An 18,516-nucleotide genomic window follows, 5' to 3' on the forward strand; every position below is an offset into this window, starting at 1 on the left:
TTTGTTTAGCCTGAGAGAGGGCAGAGTTGAAACAGGATAGCATACATTTGTAGTGAAGGAAGTCTGCGAGAGTGTGAGATTTCCTCAGAGGAACGAGTGGAGGAACGCAGCATGCGCGTTTGGGAATTTAGCCAGGGTCTGGGGTTAGAAGGGCGAGGACGGCAGAGAGAAAGCGGGGCATGTAGATAGAGAGGAGGATAAGGCAGAGTTGTAGATCCTGACTAGGTTGTCAGGGTCTGGAACGGAACTGAGAGAGGAGAGGGAAGAGCGTAAAGTGGAATCAAAAGCTGGTAAGCTAATAGCGCGCAGAAACGAGGGGTAGATGGAGACGGAGAAGAGGCGAGAGAGAGAAAATGAGAGGAGGTGATGGTCAGAGTGAGGAAAGGGGGAAATGGAGAAATGAGAGAGAGAAAAGTTGATTGAGAGAGAATAAACTAAAATAACTATACCACAGTTAAGAGTGACAATAAGACTGGGAGATTGTAATAGTGTGGTGTGAATAATGCTGTAAAATAATTAACTTTGTGTCCTGTTTTCCTAACTCTGCGATATTCTATAAACTGGCTAACCATAAACATATTGTGTGGCATTTGCATGTATCTACAATTTCTCACCCATATATATGATTATCTTACAAGGTCACCAAACTGCCTGAAAGAAACTGCATCGCCACCGTCCTCAAAATCATATCTTCAGTACAGTTTCATCTTTCTTCTTATTTTTATTTCTATCAATTTCAACGCCATAACTTACTCTCTATTAGATTCTTGAATTTTGTGCTCTGTCTCCAGAATTTATATTAAGATACAGTATATTGTTAAAAAAAAAAAAAAAAGATGTTCAGCTTTAATGCCAGCGTTGCTCTTTTTGACACTACTATTTCAGGACGTCTCCTTGTCACAGTCGGAGAGAAGCCATGTGTTCAAACACCCAGGGTTTCATTCCATAAGACAAGGGTGCTCAACGACAGTCCTCAAGACCCCCTCCCCTCCCCCCCCCCCCCCAAGACCCCCTCCCCCCCCCCCCCGACAGGCCGAAGACTGAACCACTGATTGAGGCACCTGTGCTGCCGCTGGATATCTTTAAAACCTGACCTGTTAGAGGATCTTGCGGACTGAAGTTCAGCACCCCTGCTATAAGAGACACTACCATGCTTTGTAATATATGGATGTTCAAATGAAATATACATCGATTCTACCTTCACCTTTAAACTGCATGCATTTTAATGTATATAAAAGCGATAAATTACTACACAGCAGCCTAGAACCTATATTATTTTATAACTGGTACTATTGCGTTATATGATATGTGTACTTAACATTTCTTGCTATTAATACATGAATTGGTGGTTTAATCCTTCATGCAGAACAACATCATGTTTAGCACTCCCCATAAACCTATTTTATGGTTAGATAATATATATATATATGTAACCCTGGTCCCCAGCAGCTCCTGGAGACCCCCCTTCCCTGGCGCAGCTCGATCGCGGGTACTGAAAAACCCGACGGCTGCTTCCAAGGGTGGGGGCTGGAGCAGGGAGCAGCGCGGTTTCTCCTGCCTGCGGCCGGTTGCCGGGGACGCGATCGGGCCGTTGCTAAGGCCGCGATCGCGTCTCTAAGGTCCCGGCGGCCGCAGAGCAGGGCGCCGCCATTGCGCTTCAGTTCGCGCATGCGCAGTAGGTCCCCGGCGGCCCAGTTAGCTCGCGCATGCGCAGGGAGAACCCTAGAGCCAGGGAACAGTTGCGTGAGGGCAGGGAAAGCGCAGGAGAGTCGCGCGAGAGTAGGGACAGCTCAGGAAGGGTTGCGGCGGCCATTAGGAGTTAGTGTAGGCAGAGGGAAGCGCACGCGGCCCCAATGTTATAGTAAGGGCCTCGGGACTACAATTCCCATGAGGCTTAGGGCCAGGCACACCAGGTGGGACAGTGTGGCCAATGAGGGCCAAGAGTCTGAGGGGAATTGGATACATTTCGCGGGCAGAGAGCTGCGTGAGTCAGTTGGAGCAGCGGAGCTGAAGGGGAAGGAAGGATGCAGGGAGTGAGTGCAGCTCCTGCATCCAGATAGGTACCCACACCCTCCAGGTAGGCCCCAATTCCCCACCAGGTTAGTGGGTAACTGATAAGGGACGGCCCTAGATAGGGAGGTCACCCTTAGTGTATGTAAGGTGCAGGTTTGGCAGTGCCACAGCGGGTAGTGCTGTGCGCACTGGCAAATAGGCACAGCGTGCGAGCAGTGGATTGATTGCTGCGGGTTCCAGTGTATCGTGTTTGTACGATTGCCAGCTGTGTGTGTGTCGCTGCATGTGCTGGGCGCAGTGTGTGCAGCGTGTGTGAATGTCTGCAGGTGGACGGTGAGAGCTGTGTGTCTGCTGCAGGCTGTAGTGAGTTAGCTAGTGGTTAGTGAGGTTGCTGGACTTGGGTAGCTAGGAGAGTGGGGCAGGTTAGTAACCCCCGCAGGCCCTAGGAGTTTTCCCCAAGTCACCTCAGGTTGCGGTTCATCAGGGACAGGCCCTAGGTTAGGGTTCCTGTCACGCTACTGCCCGTTAGATAGATAGGGAAAGAGCGGCGGTTGCTGTTCCCGGAAAGCGGTTGGACCCACGTTGGGGTCCACAGAGACTGTGTTCCCGAAGGGACCGCCCTAGCGGTCCACAAGTGCAGGAGTTCGGTTGGAGGAGTCCTCACCGATTGACCCTTTGAGAAGACTGTTGCGGACCCGAGCACCGGAGTGCTCGGCAGGTATTATACCAACACATGTGCACCAACAGGCCTAGAGGTTTTAGTGACTGCGCAGTCACCCATTGACTATCTCCGTAGGAGTACGGGACATTGGGTGTGGGGGTTTCACTGGACACTGGGTGGGATCACCTAGTGTGGGGGAAACGTCCTGCGAGACGTCACGGGTAGTGTCTCCTCGTGAGAGGGACACAGGTTATGAGGTTATGTAAATGATTATGATATTCTCGATGTTCATAAGTAAAGTCCTTAGTTATTATATAATCACTGTGTGTGGTTTCTGATTGGGTTCCTATGTAGGGTCATTCTACACGTCCATAGAATCCTACATAGGTGGAGGCGCTGTAAAAGAAGATTCGTTCCAGAGGATTCACCCCAGGCTCTCATTAGCGGAGGCTCAGACCTCCTGTGAGCCTGCAGGTATACGCACCACACCGGTAACACCACATGTTCTACTCACCCACACTATATATGAGATTGGGTGGGGTGGAATACCCGTTACATATATATATATATATAATAGAAGTAACTGGAAAGCTTAATGGAAAAGGAGAGCCACTGTTTTACTTCTGGGAGCCCATGGTTCAGAAAATATTGCCATCTCATTTCTCAGCACGCTCGGGGTATAAAACTGGTTACCAGCAGCAATATACTAGCAAATAAATACTTGGAATATTGCTTTGATGTGCAAGGTTGCTGGTGCCCATATTTTCTTCTGGAACTGTCCTGTATTTCGGGCAGCTCCCGCTGATCAGAAAGTTGAGGTTATGCTCTAGAGAACCCATCAGCTCCAGTAATATTATTATGACAAGGTAAGCTATATAAAGAACATTCATGGTTTTTCAATACACAAAGGAGGTTTCCCCAGTGCAATGAAAGATGCATGGAAATCCGTGATTGGACTCAAATAAAACTGCTCCGTAATTGAGGTTTGCATATATGAAGGTGACCCTAGCAGGAGGGCGATGCCCCAAGAACCTGGGTTAGAGCTTTTGAACATATCACTAGATATCTCATCCCTGGAACGTTTGTTCCTAGACAGCAGTGGTATGGAGGAGATATGGTCCACAGCAGAAATAGAATGGTTAAGAACAAGTCCTGATCTAAGTAGACAAAGATAGTAATTAGAAAAAAATTGTGGTATGTCAGAAGTCAATAAAAGTTCAGAAAGGTGTGATTATAAATGCATCAAAAGTAAAAAAAACTGTATGCAGTATCAATGGATATCGCTGTTTCATGCATACAAAGAAGTAATGTCCTTGAAACTGCATCCCCCTCTGATAAAGCAAAGATCATGTTGGCGAAATGCATAAGATAACATCATTAGCTTAAGGCCGCGTGTATAGTACCCGCAACAGGCGATGCCACGGGTGACGTCACCTGCTGCCGTCGCCGCTAGCAAAAGTTATATTTCGCTTTGCGGCGGCGTCGCGGGCGTACTGGCATTTGATTGGTTCAGGGGCTGAAAAATCAAATATTGGCAGCTACCAAAATTCAAGATGCGACGTCGGATTGTCGCCATCGCACTTACTATAAGTGCATGCGGTGGCGGCAATGCATTTGTTTTTGGTCGACTTCACGGGCACTGTACGCACGGCCTGTGTTCTTTTAAAATCACAGCTAAGTATATATTTTAAATATAAAGTTTGAAATATTTGTTTAATGGCTTGTTTTGTAAAATAAGAAAAACAATAGCCACAAAGATTGAAAGATTGTTTCAACTTGTGCTATGTTTGTTATTTGGACTACAGGAGGCAATAAGAATACTGAGACCTTTTGACTAGACGGCTAAATATAATATCCGAATATTAATATATATCTATCTACTGTATCTATCTACTGTATCTATCTACTGTATCTACCTACTGTATCTATCTACTGTATCTTATCTACTGTATCTTATCTACTGTATCTTATCTATCTATCTATCTAAATATTACTTACACAAAAGACAAAAACACTTTGAAATTTAGTATGCAGAACAGATGCTTTAAAAAGTATAGGCGGAGAGACACATGTTCCAACAAAAATATTTACTTGTATGGATTTTCTGATGACAAAACATCTCCAATATAGTGTGCAAAATATATACGGACAGCTGTATTTGCATTTGTTCGACAGCATCCACTAATTATAGTTTATAGTTACCCTACTGCTACACTGAGAATTAATACACATTTTGTTTCATTACTCGGCTTTCAATACAATATTTTACAAAAAAATGACAAAGTTGTAAAAATGGCAGAAGCTGTCTGTAGTTTTCTAAAACTCTTGTCAAGAACCCAATTACAACTTCTCTTCCCATCTTAATCAAAATTATTGCATGCATTACAAAATAATTAGCAATGTGTATCGTATAGAAAAGATATGTTATTATAACTAATGACACAGATTCCAATACGTTGCAGTGTTCTTGGCCAGTAATTCTGTGACCATGCAGAGCTACAATGTGCTGTATCACACATCAAACAGCCAGTGTGGAAATATGCACACACGGACCTCATCAATAGCCACTGACTTGCCGCTCCTTGTGAAAAAAGTGACTAATATCTGCACGAGCTTTAAAGAAAGACACTTTTCATAATCACCCAACAATCTGCTAAGTGAAAACACATGGGCAGGCTTATGCAAAGCCTACCTAGGGTCTTTGTAGAATGCAAAACAGGTGCTTTAGTTTTGTGCCATGTAATACTGCATTTACCCCCGCGTCCAAAGGTTACAGGACTAATAGCTGCCTTGTGCTAATCAGGCGAAGCTCAGACACTGGCCATGGCATAACATCTGGGACATATTTGCATACTTGCAACATATGCTTCAAGTTCAATTAAAGTGAGGCTTTGGCACGTTTATTAATCTTTTTTTTGCTTTTATCCCATGGAATGGTCCTTTCTGACCTCACCTTGCTATCATCCCAGATGAGAAAACAGAGAAGTAATGAACGTAAGAGTTGAGCATACTACTTTGTTGCTGGGCAAAATTGGGTTATATTTATTAGAGTGTGCTATACTTATTATAAGACACCTTCCGTTTCTAGAAGACACCTTACCGTCCGGTCAAATGAATGGTCAGTAAGGTATCATCTGTCACCGTATTGTGTCTAATGGCTTAGAACTGTTTAGTAATTATGGCCCATTGTCTTACGCCAAAAACTACTGTTCTTAACTTTGTCTAATTTTTATTTACTGTTTTTTTTTTTTTTTTTTAATAAAAAATAAAATATTATGGCCACTGGACTGATTCTGGCTCAAGCCAACTTGGAATCGCCAGATGAAAAGCCATTGTAGACGTTCCAAGAGATGACCTGGAAGGGATGACGTGTTGCTCTATCCCAGAATCACAAGGTTAGCGATGATTTTAAAACGGAAGACCTTTCTGAGACCCAGAGCACCATACTTCATCGAAATGTATAACTAATAAATAGAATTTTAAAAAAGAAGAAACATTGGATTGTACTTTTAAAGCATGGTTAGAATCAGCCCAATCCTGGTACTGGTATTGTATATGGCTATTGAATTTGGGGAGTGTTTCAATTCTTCAATAATGTATATATTATAAAATGTTTTTTATGTATGTCCATCTTTATTTATATAGTGCCATCCATGTACATAGCGCTTCACAGCAGTAATATACGTGACACAATATTATAACACAGTGGGAATAAGCACTTCAGACATAACAAGTAACAATAGGAAAAGGGAGTTCCTGCCCTGAAGAGCTTACAATCTAAGTGGAAAGTAGGAAGAACGTACAGAGACAGTCAGAGGTGTTGTGGTAAGTGTGCCTGCACTATATAGGATAAATATTTATATATAAGCTCCTATCCAGAGATGATTCCTCTGTCTTCTTGCTGTGGTAACTGTTTGGTCTGGTAATAGACAGTAACTGAAGGACTGGGCTTGAAAAAGGGCCTACTATGGCCTGAAACATTGCTAAATTACCAATCCTTTACCAGCTTCATTTTTTATTGTGATTTACCTTTTTTTTTGCTCTGGCTTTGCTCACTAGGGAAGCACTTGTGGATACATTGTTACTTTGTTTTTCGGAATCATTCTATAAAATATTATTTTTATTCGCATATCATATGTAGCAATATCAATGTTTCTCTGCATTTCTCCATGGTAGCGCTGGAGTAACCTCCATACTTTTAGTTTCTGTTTGCCGACCATGGGAGTGATCCACTATGCTGAACACAGCTATCACAATTTGTTGCTTTTCACTTTTTGTTTGTTTAAACTAGAGTGCAGTTGGACCCCATTTCTTTATATATATAAAAACATATATATATATAAATTTATACATAGAAATATATATCTGTAGCCAGGTCATTCTGGACTACTAGCCCTTGCCTCGAGTTCCACTGTAAGCCCCCATAGGTTGTGGACAGTGTGGGCTTGATTCCTAAAGGGAATTCATTCTAATGTTCAGTGTGTGATGTTACATTGTTCAGCAGGTATGACCAATAAAGTTATAGTGGCCTTTCACTAAAGTAAAGGGGGTGGGGGGCGCTATGACAGAAATAGGCTGGATTACTAGCCACTCCCCAGGGAAGGAGGAGCTGCTTTTCTATGTAGTGTAGAGTAGTGAGTGTTAGTTCTGATTGAGACTTCAAAGAGTAAGGATGTTCTTCTGGAAGAGAGAGGTATTCTGCTAGAGAAGTGACTGAGGCATAGTCCAAGAAGTGATAGGGTACAGTGATAATGATCCAGTGAATGTATTTCAACTACTGCCAATAAACTTCAGTCAAAGCAACAACTGGTGTAGTCCTTGAAGCATGGTAATGACTAAAGAAGAAGATTTGTCCATGAGGTGCATCCTGAGACCTCAGGATCCTCTTGGACTGGAGGCACTGACCACTGAGGAATTCACAGTAAACCTGTCCTTATACTCCCCACAGCACCGTGGAGATCTCTGGCCTTCTGTTTACCTCACAGGTATGGCCACAGAATACACAGGTAGCAAGAACATTTCCCAGAGGGTAGGGGGAAAAGGGCTACATTTGGAGGCGCTGCTGAGGCATTAGGACAGGTTTTTGCAGCAGGAATCAGAGCCATGCTTCTGCCTTATGGACTTGTATACTATCTGGACTGGGGTTTTGGGCTTGCCGCCCTGTACTGCACTTCTCTGGGTGATGTTGGGAACAGCTTCCTGAGGCGACACCAGGAAGAGGTTACCAAAACCCCTTATACTACTACAAAGTGTTGGGGTGTATCTCGAGGCTCCAGCGGGGAATGTGGTCACCCATTCTGGACTTTGAGACTGTTTATTGAACTGTGCTTTTAGGACAAGGGAGTTGGAGGACTGGGGTCTAGTGAGCTAGGCTTTGCAGGTCTGCACTACCCACTCTTGGGATCGACTGGCGAGCATCTGAGGATCGAGTCCTTCTGCTAGAGGAGCTGCCTTATACCCTAGCGGTCCCCTTAGCATGGGGCATCCGCAAAGTGACTTATCTAAGAAGCCGGGGGGGACAGGTCCTTGAGGCGACACCAGAGAACCTGTTGCTCCCCATCAGCAAACGACGAAGTAAGGCCTGGGGGTAGTTCCCTGAGGCGACACCAGGGAGACTACTGCCCACCGTGCTACCAGAAGATGGGGGCAGTTCCCTGAAGCGACACCGGGGAGCCTGCTGCCCATCCAACAAAGAAGATGATGGGGATAGGCCTCTGATGCATCAACAGGGACCTTATTGGCTATCCAACATTACCCCTAGCTACGGTATGCAGGTATCTGAGGAGGGGTGCCCGCTCTTCGGCTACCGTCACGAACCTCTGTTTGAGGAGCTGCAGCCTACCCAAAGTGCCCTCAATAGGGAGCACAAAGATTGTGCTTTATTACTCAAAATAGCGGTTCCCGCTCAAAATGGGAAACCGCATGGCAGCCTGTGCAAAAAGCTGCAAAGACTGTGCTATTCCTATCCAAAATGATAGTTCCCGCTCAACGGGAGACCGCATGGCAGCTTGTGCAAGTAGTTGCAAGCTAAAGTTGCAAAATATGTCCTGCAAAACCTCCTAGGTTTGGTGTGGAACCTGACCGCGCCATTCTAGCCTAGAATCTGGGATTGGCGCCAATACCAAGTTCCACCCTATTTTCTAGTGGCTGTTCTTAAAATCAAAGGGAGGAGCTATGGGTGTATCCTTCTGCTGCCTGTGTGAGTGTGGAGACCCAACTTCACTTGCACATGGTAACTTCACAGCAGAGACGTGTGTGTAACTACCTTACCTGCTTTCGATGATGGAAGAAGAAAAAGGCGTGCGCTACATTCTGCCTGGAGGTTTAATGCTGTTACCCCAAGATGGAGAGAACACGCTTCGTCTGTTCTGCCCGTAGTGTACACGGGTGGGGCCTGCGCTGGGATCTGCTTCCCAGAATGTACCACACCTTACCTCCGTTTCCAGGGATCTGGATCGGAGACGTCTGCTCACCTTACTGCCATTGCTGAAGTAATACAGAGATTGCAGGAGGTGGTGGGGCAGACATCTGAAGCTCCGTGGCTCGACTACTGGACCATGCTCCAGCCACTGGTGAGTACCGATCTCAAAAGCGGAATTGGCCGTTCGCTCAGTACTGACTCTGGGGCTGGGTCGCTGGGAGTGCTAAAAACCGATGCTAGTGGTTCCTCCAGCCCTGCGGGAGAAGTTACTTTTACAGCTGTACCTGTGCCCACCCTGGTCGGGGTGCGGCCAAGCAAGTCTCCCGCTGCTGCTATACCTACCCCAGCTCAGATCCGCGCCTTGGAAGAGGTGTGCCATTGCCTAACAAGATTAGGCCCAGCCAGGCCTGCTATGCCCTTGCATTCTACTCGCTGATGGAGAGATCATCCATCGCTGGACTGGCGCAGTGTCCGCCAGACAACAAGGGTGCAACTATCGAAGAGAGGTCGGACGTGACCTACTTTGATCCCGAATCTACAACCCGATCGTCCGTCACAATTCCTGGTTCCTACCTGGATGTCCCGATGCCTGATGATGACTTTCACCCGATCGACGTTCCTAGAGGGATGTCCCAGCTCTGACTTCAGTGCCGGGCTGTTTGCGAAGCCCACGACCGAGCTATAGCTTATGTGGCCGAAATCTACGCCGACTGCTCGGATGATGTGATCATCGAAGAGGACCCTGCGATGGAGACGAATGTCGATGAGGATTTTCCTGTCTCTACAACTGTTCCTGCTTCCGTGGTGGTGGGTACCCCTGCCGGGGAACTATTCTTGCAGCACTGTCAAGTCCGGAAGCAGGAGCGGGACCAACGACGCTATTCTTTGGAGACCGAGGCCCGGGAAACCATGGCCAATGCCCTTGGAGAGGCTGTGCGCGCTCTTGGGCGTGGCTTGCTAAAGGCCCTAACCAGGACAACCTCACCGGTTGTCGGTTCCATTGGAGCTAGTCGCTCCGCTCCAACAGAGACTTTGGTGCCAGGGACTTAGTCCGTTCTGCTCTGAGTTCTAGTTCTGTCCGGTCACCACCTCTTAATCACTCTCCAAGTCCGGAAAGTAGCCCCAAAGTTGCGGGAGGGGACAATGGTACCCATAGTGACAAATACCGGGTGTCCCGAACTGTTACGCCTGTTATGACAGTGGCCATTCCTGCAGTTAAGACAGTAGCTGTTCCCAGTACACTAACTACTTCACGAGTAACTGACAATGTGCCTAATGATGTGGACGATTTACCATGATGGGATCCGAATTTTAGGGGATATGTACCCCACTTAAAGCGTACAAGGTTCTTGCTAGAACGGGGAGCTCATACTGACCATTGGTGGGAGGATGTTATTTTCTCTGTGGAGCTACAAGCAAAGATAATGCGCGAACGTTGTGCTAAAATGGAGGTAGGTCTTTTCTCAGGCCTCAGCTAGTGACCATCTATGGGAAGGTCCAGTATACTTGGTTCTACCTTGTCACGCCTACGGGCATAGTTTGACCAAATCTAGTCACGCCGATAGGGTGCTAGTACAACACTTTACAGCGGAAGGATATAATTACCCTATTTCTGGGTGGATTTAATGAGCCAGGCAGAAATGCGCAGAGACGAGTGGGTGCGTGCATTGCTCATGGAACATGTAATGCAGCGGATGGGCAGTGCTCATCAGCGAGAAGAGAGGTTTACTTTCCTAAGCAAAACCTGTCATGTAGGCCGAAACATACACCTAGATAGGGTTGAGTATGTCACTGAGGAGGGCCGCAAGCGATGTTACTCTGTGACATGTACGACAGTCAAGGGAACATGGTGTGCAAACCTGACCCTGCTCATTATTACGGACGGTACAAATGTACTGTGTAACATGTCAATGTTGGTTAATGCATTTTATGTCTAATGTATAACTATGATGTGGATATTACGCCTTCTGCGAGGACGGAAGGCAATTTAAAACCAAAGGGAGAATGTAGCCAGGTCTCTCTGGACTACTAGCCCTTGCCTCGAGTTCCACTGTAAGCCCCCATAGGTTGTGGGCAGTGTGGGCTTGATTCCTAAAGGGAATTCATTCTAATGTTCAGTGTGTGATGTTACATTGTTCAGCAGGTATGAACAATAAAGTTATAGTGGCCTTTCACTAAAGTAAAGGGGGGAGGGTGGCTGTGACAGAAATAGGCTGGATTACTAGCCACTCCCCAGGGAAGGAGGCGGCTGCTTTTCTATGTAGTGTAGAGTAGTGCGTGTGAGTTAGTACTGATTGAGACTTCAAAGAGTAAGGGTGTTCTTCTGGCAGAGATGCCAGAGTATACAGATACTGCAGAGAGGTCTTCTGCTAGAGGAGTGACTGAGGCCTAGTCCAAGAAGGGATACGGTACAGTGATAATGATCCAGTGAATGTACTACAAATACTACTGCCAATAAACTTCAGTCAAAGCAACAACTGGTGTAGTCCTTGAAGCATGGTAATGACTAAAGGAAAGAAGTATCCATGAGGTGCATCCTGAAACCTCAGGATCCTCTTGGACTGGAGGCGCTGACCACTGAGGAATTCACCATAAACCTGTCCTGATACTCCCCACACCACCGCAGAGATCTCTGGCCTTCTGTTTTACCTCACAGGTTTCACCACAGCAGCCAAAGAATACACCAGTAGCAAGAACATTTCCCAGCCAGACGGTAGGGGAAAGATGGCCACATCTATCTATCTATCTATCTATCTATCTATCTATCTATCTATCTATCTATCTATCTATCTATCTATCTATCTATCTATCTATCTATCTATAAAAAGAGATCTATATATGTAAAAAGATGGGGCCCAACAGCACTCTAATTTAAACAAAAAAAAGGGGGACGCCCAGCAGCCCTCAGAACAGTTTATTCCATCCCTGATCAAGGACCAAAGCGTTGGCTTTTCCATACTCCAGTGCAGCTTTCTTCTTAAGTGCATCATATTGCTGAGTGTGCTGTATCCTTCACTGAACATGAAAGCTGGGTGATGCACAGATGTATATATTGTTTTATAAAAGGAAATGGCAGTAACCGTACATAATTCCAGAGCTCTCAAAAAATAAAAGCAGATATCTCTAAGATTACATCCTAAAAAGAAAGACACATACAAACATATTCAAATATTTTGCTTTAAAAATCAAATACCACAAATTGCAAACTTACAGTAAAAGAAATCACATCAATATTTACCTTTAACAATGTACAGCAATTTCAATGTTCTCTGTTTTATACGAATATAGAATGTTTATGTTTTAAAAATCGGGTCCAATGATCTTTGTCGTCTGATTTAACAAAATTAAATCTCCAGATAGCAAACACAGTGACAATTAATATCTTCTCATAAAATACTAATCTAATTTGTATACCTATTTATCGAAAGTATAGTGCCTTCCAGAAAGGTCCATTGAGTACGCAACATCTTCCAAACTGTGGGGTGTTCACTTCGGACACTTCTTAATATTAAGCACCTGTACATATTATGGGGCCACTATGACTACAGCACATTTTCTGTCTAATTTGTAGATGGTTTCTGCTTAACATTCACCAACACTGCATAGGAGCTCTCTCTTTTTTATTTTAGGGTTAATTTCTGGTCTATGTGCTTAGTAATCTTAAAGGAAAGAGGGGATAAATGATTAAGTAACATTTAACAATTATGTATGAATCTATTTTGTGCCCTCCTGGTCTTGCAAATGTTCTGTGTGCAACTGTGCTATTTTTGTCAATTTTTAATATTCATGCCATCTAGGACATAGTTAAAATTCCCCATGGAAGTTAATGTATTATTATCTCTCTCACAATTTTTATTAATAGCACTTTATACATATGTTTATGTTTTTAATTTTAAGCTGTAATTGTTATTAATATTCTTTTTTTAAGTTTATTATTAATGTTAGTCCTTATGTAGAATGTTTGTTCTCTATATTTTGTTGTTTTTTATCTTTGCACTAAGGTTTAAGAAGCCCCTTTTTTGTTGTCATGGATGTTTTTAAATGTCAGTTTAATAAAGTTACAATTGTTCCAGAAGTCAGTGTACCAATCAGAGCACACTACATGTTTGACCATACTCATTGCCTTGTATTTGCAGACATGTGAGGTCTAATAAAGTTTAGTGTATTGATGTGATCCCAATGGCCAATTGGGACACATCTAATAGGTGCTGCTTTCTGATTGGTCGCGACATCACGTGATGGCACGATCAGTGCTGTATTATAAATTGGGGCTTTTTGGGTTGTTCTGTACACCTTGATTAAGGGCATTTTTGCCTGAAACGCGTTGGTGGACCCCTGCTGCGGCCTAGGGGGGACCCTTTTGTCCACTTTTTATGTAATAAATCTATTTTTGGTTGCTAAAAACCGTGAGCCTCCTTCTGTTACTTTGGGCAGTGTACTGCCTTATTTTTCTACTTGTTCCTGCCATCACCTGGAAGATTGCACACCTATGAAGATTCTGAGATTGGATACTCCAGGAGAAACTGAGTGAGTTCACTTTGTGGGTCGCTGTACCCCTTTTTCTCTGATATATGGGACGTTGGTCTGTACTATTTACTTATGGTGCCACTGGCATTAGGTACTAGTCCCCTAACCCTATTAGGGCTTTGTTATGCTATATGCTTACATTGAAGGAGTTTATCCTAAACCTCAGTTTATTATGCCAAACAGGACTTGTTTTTTCTGATGCACTGGCTTTCTACACAACACTGCATAGGAGACCTGAAATAATATCCTTTGGGGACAGAAATGTCGATATTGTTATATTTAATCTAATCTAGTGTAGCCAGGTCCCCCAGTTCACTCTTGTCTCCGTTTGCTGGGAGAATAGGGAAGGTTGTAGCGAGTGCATGGAGCGCTATGGTGCACCGGAGGCTCCGCAGTGACCCAAGCGTTCAGGGCGCCGCCATGTTGGATGTTCGCGCATGCGCCGTGAGCCTGTGGAGGTGGTGATGGAGGAAAGGTCGCGCTTGTGCTGTAGGGGTTGCGTTAGCCCGCAAAACAGGAACCAATCCTAGAGGGCGTAGCGCACGGGACTACGAGTCCCAGGAGCCTCAGCGAGACCAGGTGACGCCAGGGAGCCAATAGGGCGGGCGGATTCGCAAGAGTTAGAAGGTTGCGCAGGGGAGCATGTTGGTTAGAGAGAACCGGGAGGAGGAAGGAGAAGGAGCTCTGCGTGTAGGGAGGCAAGTAGCCCCTACACTAGGCCCTATACCCCTGGTCCAGTTAGACCCTGAGTCACAGTCAGTGAAGCTGATGCAGGGACAGGCCCTAGGATAGGAACCTGCCCCGTTAGAGTAAGCGAGAGAAGTGTTATACCCAGAGTCTGTCACGGTACTATACCAGAGGTTTGGGCTCAGACCTCTGCACGCACAGCAGTAGCCGACCTTGTGGGATCGCCCTGGAAGGTATCCCTGGAGTGTCTTCATCGTCGTATCCTTTGTGAAGCCCGTTTGCAGGTCCGAGCGCTGCAGGTAACATCCACAAGTGCACCAACAATAAAACCAGAACATAATGGCTGCGCAGTCACACACACACATACCACACTTTGGGGGTGGGATTGTGGTGTGGGGAAACTGGACACGGTGTGGTTACACGGTGAAGGATTCACGTCCTGCGAGATGCGTTAGTTATAGTGTCTCCTATACAGAGGGACACTCACTGTATGACATGCACGGTTATGGTTATCATTAGTAAAGTCACTGTTTCTTTTATAAGCTGTGTGCGTAGTATTACATTATTGTCCTGTGAGGAACCACTCCCGCTTTGCTGGGAGCCGTTACAGGTGGAGGCGCTGCACTTGGTAAGAGGTTATCTGTATTCATATGTGTTGCCCCAGGCTCTCCATGGCGGAGGCTTAGGTTCTGCGAGCATTTGGTAGCGCACTGTATTCAGCAGGAAGCAGGGCTACACTAGTTATCTCTTTGCATATTTTTGCTCTTCATTTTCTGTACAGGATGCTATTTATTTATACCAGGAACCAGTCATACAAGCCTCTATTCGGAGTAACTGCTGCAGCCCCTGCTCCGTAGACACGTGAGCTGTAAGAGGGTTAGTGTGTTGGTCTAACATCAGAGACGCTAGGAGACGCAGATACCAGCCCTTGTGCCTGTGAGCTGATTTTTAAAGACACTGATTGTGTGTATCTTTTTAAGCTCTTTTTAATAAGTCAAACGTGGATTAAACTTACTGCACCATAGCGGATCTCTCTCTTGCGCTTCTTGTTCTTGCATCTATATATGACCCTATTACTGATGCTGGCACTGCCACTATTCCATGCCGCATTATGTTCAACATAGGAAAACTTCAATATCTCTACCTATTACCTTCCAGATTGCCCCCCCCCCCCCAATGATAAATCCCATTATGTAGTTGCATCACTGAAACAAATGAGAAAATCCAACAAAAAAACAAACAATACAATCTAAATTTAATTACACCCCAAGCTGCAACCAGCAGTAACGAGGAAGGATAGTAATAAAACTATGACTGCTCACTCTATCACAGGAAAAGAGATTATTCTCAAATAGAACGTCGTGTTAAAATACAGCCCAGTTATCAGACTGACCTTCACAATAAATCATACACTTTATTGCCTGACGTGAATGCTTATAACATCTTAACATTAAAACTAACACTCGCATGTGCTGCTTTACTTAATATAGTATTTGATGTTGGGAACGAAATCTTTCCACTGAGATTTCTCAGCCAATCTGTTGATTTTCAGCTGTTCACTAGTAAGTTCATATGGGAGCACTAAGTTTCCATCCCAATTCAGGTGTGAGGGTGTTAGTACATAGAGAAGATTATTAAAGGCATAACAAATCACAGGGAGTTTTTTTGACATTTCTAATGCTTTCTGCCAGAGAGTTCGTTCTTACAGTGTTATGTAACCATACATCTCTACTAGAAGCAAAGGTCAGGGTTATAAATTAAGATGCACTCTTTCTCATGCCTTAAAAGCTATATTTCCTTTAATACAACATAATTCAGGCGTAGGCAATTGTAGGTTAAATTGTTTGGCACTTCTAAGTGCAATCTGAAGGTTGTAGCTACCACGCTGCATCTGCACATCTATATCATGTTTTATTGTTTTCTTAATAGCATTGAAACACTGAAATAACATCTTAAATATTAATAAACCATTTGAGTGCACTCCCAAAAAAATAATGTTTTTATAAACAATCATAAGGGAAAAACCTGGGTAAATTACATCCCCATGTGATTTTCATAGAGGTTGTAATGTAACCCGGAAATGTATTGCTGCCCCCCTTGGCAGTAAAAGAGTTTTTTTGTTTTCAAAAAGATGCTAAAATGTACCTGGCTCTGACAATGGACACCATATTATTACAGTTAGTGTAAGGTTAACCCTTTCATGCTAATGATGGCCTCTCCAGGAGTGAAAGTGTTAAACAAACACTGTAGCCTTCTCACTTTGAGTGTTGAGCAAAGAGGACTGCGGTGCTGGAGTGCACTATTTTCAGCGCCGGGGATCTCCATTTCGCGAAATAATTACTGGTGTAGATACCTGGTTTCAAAGTTCCCTCCCGGCGAAACAATATGACCACCAAATGTCGCGGGATCCAATAGGAAGCCGCAATGTCATTGCTGTTTCCTCCGTGAGGAGCACCGGCACCTTCACAGGTAAATTCTCTGGTCTGTGGCGCTGAAAACAGTGCTTTCCCGCACCCGAGGCCCCCTGCGGCCCCCCTGCCTATGTTAAAATATATACACATTTTACTTTCTTAAAGGAATTGCGGCTTTACCTTCATGCTGGTGATATTACAAGTGAATATGAACAATTTCATAATAAGAGAGTTAAAAACATGCATTGTTAAAACAACAATTTTGGAAATAAGTGAAGCTGCTAGCAAAAATTGCTTTCATTCCTTTTATATATATATATATATATCAGTAATACTCTTCTTCAGAGGTTTAATTGTACCTTCCCGTCTTTTGAAGGTTCCTCTAGCGGCAAAGAGATTTAAGCTATTGTAAAAACACAGACAGCTACAGAAAGCAGCGACAGAGCTTTATCACTACGCTCTTGTGTGCAGCAAAGTGGTCCTGCTAGCACAAGCCATTGCTTTTGTGGTACAAGGTCACTCTAATTTCCTCCCTCTGGTTTTCCTATTCCCACAAGGACAACCAATCCAAGTGCTATCATATCCTGACACAATGAATTGTGAAAACAAGCCTGTATCCCTTTCTTTTTTTACTTTGAATTGGTCAGACCAGAAGCAAAGCCGGACATTAACTCCTCCAGTTCCAGAGGAGCCCGGAATACATGTTCCGCGTAGAAGGGACTACAGGGGCCAATCTTTCCCCATTATAAACAATCAATTAAAAGTACACTAAAGCTGAACATATTTATGCCGTATACTGACAGAAAATAACAATTGTGCCTTTTCCTGATGTAGCAAAGAAAATAGCACTTTTCATGTTCTCCTAAACCAGAGGTTTACCCTGCCATCCCCAGGCTTAAGTTGAGGGTTTTCACCTCAGGAGTACTTGTTCCCCTAGACAAGTGGTTAAAACCTTTTTTTGGTTAAGGAAACTTATAATTATATCGTGAAATTCTGCGGAACCCCAACCCTCTCTAATAGCGCGTCTGAGATCAGATGCATTGTAAAGAACCCCAACCCGCTCTCATAGCGTGTCTGAGATCAGATGCATGTAAAGAACCCCAACCCGCTCTAATAGCGCGTCTGAGATCAGATGCATTGTAAAGAACCCCAACCCGCTCTAATAGCGTGTGTGAGATCAGATGCATTGTAAGGTAATACCTCACTAATAACGAGTCTGAGATCAAATGCATTGAAAGGAACCCCAACCCTCTCTAATACTGCATCTGAGATCAGATACATTGTAAAGAACCCCAACCCTCTCTAATAGCGTGTCTGAGATCAGATACATGTAAAGAACCCCAACCCGCTCTAATAGCGGGTCTGAGATCAAATGCATTGAAAGGTACCCCAACCCTCTCTAATACTGCATCTGAGATCAGATACATTGTAAAGAACCCCAACCCTCTCTAATAGCGTGTCTGAGATCAGATGCATTGTAAGGAACCCCAACCCTCTCTAATAGCGCGTGTGAGATCAGATGCATTGTAAGGTACCCCAATACCTCACTAATAGCGAGTCTGAGATCAAATGCATTGAAAGGAACCCCAACCCTCTCTAATACTGCATCTCAGATCAGATACATTGTAAGGAACACCAACCCTCTCTAACAGTGTGTCTGAGATCAAATACATTGTAAGGAACCCCAACCCTCTCTGATAGTGTCTGAGATCAGATACATTGTAAGGAACCCCAACCCTCTCTGATAGTGTCTGAGATCAGATACATTGTAAGGAACCCCAACCCTCTCTAATATT

The 18,516-nt window shown here is 44.4% G+C and overlaps 1 protein-coding gene across 4 annotated transcripts in view; it reads right to left on the reverse strand.

The window, feature by feature from the left end:
• The window catches only part of MCTP1 (multiple C2 and transmembrane domain containing 1), an 862,717-nt gene that overhangs the window by 104,787 nt on the left and 739,414 nt on the right, over positions 1-18,516 (reverse strand). The window lies entirely within an intron of this gene.

This window comes from Ascaphus truei, chromosome 1 (genome assembly GCF_040206685.1).
Source record: "Ascaphus truei isolate aAscTru1 chromosome 1, aAscTru1.hap1, whole genome shotgun sequence".
NCBI lineage: Eukaryota > Metazoa > Chordata > Amphibia > Anura > Ascaphidae > Ascaphus > Ascaphus truei.